The sequence below is a fragment of the Gavialis gangeticus genome, unplaced genomic scaffold (assembly GCF_001723915.1).
Source record: "Gavialis gangeticus isolate Ggan-Ray unplaced genomic scaffold, GavGan_comp1, whole genome shotgun sequence".
Classification (NCBI taxonomy): Eukaryota; Metazoa; Chordata; order Crocodylia; family Gavialidae; genus Gavialis; species Gavialis gangeticus.
Genome location: NW_017729025.1, coordinates 141,373,806 through 141,377,966, shown reverse-complemented (window position 1 = coordinate 141,377,966; position 4,161 = coordinate 141,373,806).

Here is a 4,161-nt window from a genome sequence, read left to right as displayed (position 1 = left end):
GAGGCCTCAGAAGAGCCCATGGTAGGCAGCAGCCCCTGAGCTGCGCTCCTGGCAGGGAGCAGAAAAAACAGCAGACAGGGTGGGCAGAAGAGAGCAGAGCAATAGATCAGATGGCAAGAACAGCAATAGGGCAGACAGGGAGGGGAAAGCAGAACAGTGGATTGGGAATAGGACTGGAGTAGCACTTGGGGAAAGGACAGGGTTTATCTTGTAGCACATCTGCCAAAAAGGTTGGCGCCTGCCACATTTAAAACACCTAAACACCATTCCCTGCTTGTTTCCCTACCAAACAAATGTTCTTCAGGATTAGGATTAGCCTTCTTGAATTACAAATTTCTTCTTCTGGACCTCTCCTCTTGGTTGCTTCTCAGGAGTGTGGAATCTCCCCTCTCCCAGCCAACTTCCTTTCTACTTAGTCAGTTTTTCAGTCAAAAGGGGAAAAAAAAACCCTAAATCCACTTACCTTTGCAAGCTACCATAGGGTTTGCTTGTATGTACTAATTCTACATTTAGATGTATTTTGGAACAGTTGGAAATGGGCATGATAAATTTTAAAAAGATTGTGTGTATTGTTTTCCACAGGTGTGTAACTACTGATCACAGGATACTTACTGTTATGTAATTTATTTTTAAAAGTTAAAACATTTTTAGGACGAGCACTTGGCATTGTATGAGCTACACAGTAAACAACCAAATGTAAGTATCAGTTGATTGCTGCTTGGGTTTCAGGGGAACTTCTGATCATCCATAGCGTTTACAATTGATTGGATTCACTCAGTGGGGAAGAATAGTGATGGGTTAAGGAAATATGTGGCCACAAGTACACCAGGGCATTGGGGCCCCTTTGGCTTCAGTTGCAAAGTCCCACCCCCTATCCACCTGGAGAGCTTAGAGTGGCAGGGGACTTCATTTCTCTCTTCTGTTACGCACAGGCCTTATCCTTCCTACTGCATGCACATGTCTTTCTTCAGTTTAGACCCAATTTGGCTGGCTCTTTGAGAGGTGTAAAGTGTCACTCAAACTGGTAACCTGCCTCCTTTTTTTGTTAGAGACTTGTTCTTCCAGTGCCTTTTCACCAGTCCCAGGGGCCAGGGGAATTAAGTCCTCCCACAGTTCAGTGGAACAGATTCAGAGGTGCAGCACCAAGAGCTGTGAGAAGTGCTCTCGGACGTACTCGGTGACGCACACAAGTTGGTATAGCGTCAATGAAGTCATTCATGGTTTAATTTGGTCAGGAGGTGAAGGGCTTTCTTCTCTAAAGCATGAAGAATCTATTGCTGCTGGATGGGTGGTACCCGATGTACCGAAGCAGTGCTGTGCAGCGGGCGCACAATGAGGTGACCACGGCTCAGTCTGGATTTGAGTAGGAAGATGCTAGCTCTTGGAAAATCTGAACCACCTGTCTACTTTTGAGACACCATTTCAGTAGCTGCAAAGCATGAAGTCCTTCATCCCTATAACTCACTCAGAAGTTGCTTGATACTCATGCAAATTTCTCTGTCATTTAAATAGAGTAAAGAGGGCATGGTCTGCTGAGAAGAAATATTCCCCACAGAAGGCACAGTTGGTTAACGTGTAGTGTTTGAGTGCTTCAATATTCATTTGTTTGCTGTTATCCTGGATGTGGCCTGTGATTGTTTGTTTCAGGATGCTTCCCCTGTGGAAGACAAATAACGCAAAATCATTCCTCCAACTGAAAGGCTGCTTTTTAATCTCTCCAAATCTTTACAATTGGCCAGAGCTCCATTTATAAGTCTGTCTATGAAAAATAGATGAGTTTTTCTCCAGTAATTTATTTTGAGTAAGGAAACACAAACACAGATGATCTCAATGATAAATTATTGCTGCCACTGCCCTTCTGAAAAATAGTAAACTTTTTTTCTGTGCCTGCCAAAATAATAATTAAAAACAATCTCAGGAAATCTGATAATTGCAACAACCAGACAGGACAAGTGGAGATTAATGGGGTTTATAAAGGCAAGGCTCTAAATTATGCTCTTCTGCTTTCTCTGGAAAGTACAGAAGATCAAGGAAAGCATTTGTAAACCTGATTTTTGCTAGTGGGTCCTTTTGTAATCTTCAGATCGGATTAATACTCAATGATTTTGAACAGGCAAACCCACCACTGATTGTTTTGGGGAATTAGGTAATTCTTAGCTAATAAAAGAGAAAATGAAATGGGGCTCATCTGCCAGTCAACTCAGAATGCATCATGGGAGCCGTGAATTCCCCTGTGCTTGGAGCTAGTTTGGGTTTTGGCTCCTCCCATCGCCAGCACTTCTAGACAGGTGGGTGTGGGATCAGGGATCAATGGCTGCCTTCCTGCTGCCAGCACCACTTGTCTGGCTCACCCAGAAGGGTAGTTGAAAAGCATTGCACGCACCTCCCAGTACCTTCAGGGCATGCTTTTGCTTCTGTTTCCATTGATGGAAGTGGCGGTGAGATTGTGCTCCAAGTTCCCGGGGTTACCAGTGGTGTTAGTTTGGGCCAATGCTGTTGCATGGTCCCACAACTGTTTTGTTTCTTTTTCAATGCTGGAATCCATCTAGTGAAAGCTTTGCTCCGTTGCTGGGCAATCCCTTGCAAAAAACTCTGTGGAATCTACATAACAATGCGTTGTCTTCCTCTCTGCCAGCACATGCTGTGGCAATGGGAAGGCTTTGTGGATATTCACCGTAGAAATGGGATGTCTGCACATGTTGCTGGTTGCCCTGGTTCTGTTTCCCATTGATTTTTTTAGATGTATTTTGATCTCATGGGCAAAGTCTCTCCTCCCTCCAAACTGTTTTGGGACAATTTTTTTCTCTAGTACTATTCTGGAAATAGATGATCCTGTAATGAACAGTGTTGCTGGCTAGGATGAGCTGCTCTCTTTCACCAGTAGGATTTATTAAAGACATTAGCCGGCATAGATCAAGTAACAGGAGGTCCCTTGATGTAAAAGGTTAATGTTAATGGCACACTTACACATTCTGTTGGCTACTGTCAATGGTAACAGCTCTGTAGAGCTGCAGCTAGTGGGGAATGATTGAGAGATCTACATTAAGGGCTACTCACAAAAGCAAGTGAGGTATGACCTGTTACTTCAACCTGTTTGCTTGAGACGTGGTGAGACAACTAATTATTCTTGGCTGCATCTGAGGCAGAAGTTGTGCCTACATTAAAAGGTCACCTGGGCTTTCTAGTGAATGCCTTTGGGCTGGTTGTATGGATTTATCATTTATTCTCTTTGAGACTCCTTACTCGGGATCCTTTTTCAGGTTAAAATTCTTGTTCTTCAGAGCCAAAAAAGAGCTTTCGAGTTGTGTAGGGCTGTTGGGGATCCATCTCTTTTCTGGTTCTTGCAGGATTTTTATGACAGAGATTAGTCATTTCCATAGATCCCTTACCCTGATATTGCTCTGGAGGAGAAAGAGAATGGCTCGGATTTTGTATGGGGAAAATGACAAGCTATTAAAAAGCTCAGGTTAGGTGAGCTGTCAAACAGTGAATCAGTTCTACTTTAGGTAAGTGAGTAGAAAATCATCTGAGTAACTTACCTCACTGAGTCTGTAGCACATGGAGAACTTGGATATGTCCAAAATTTGGACAAGTGAAAATTGGGTAAGAGGAAAACTTTTTTTGCCGTTTTATTCAGAACTAAATTTGGCCCCCCATGCTTGCTGACATCTGTGGAACAGCAAAAACAAATCTAGAACTAGAAAATATTAATCTTACTGAGGCAGTAAATATAATACAACTTGGCTCTCTTACATGGCATGTAATCTAGAGATCTCAAAACATTTTCCAAAGGAAGATAAATCTGGTTATCTCCTATTTACAGGTTCAGTAGAGGCATGAAAATGAAGCACAGAAAGCTGATGTGAGTTGCCCATGGTCAGTGTCAGAGCCAGGAATACCAGGAACATGTTTCTGAGCTCCCTGATGCTGTTTTTACACTGGCTTCATCGTACACCTCAAATTTAATTGGAGTGAATCCTGATCTTCTTTGGCAATCCCTCCTGGTCACGGATGATTGTTTTCCATGAAAGTCTTATCTGTGGGTCTAAATATGTCTGATGAGGCCGATCTAGGATTGACAGACTCTGTTGCAACTTGGGCACATGGGGTGGGTGTAACAGACAAACTGAATTATGCTCAGGCTCTTAGCATAACTGTAGG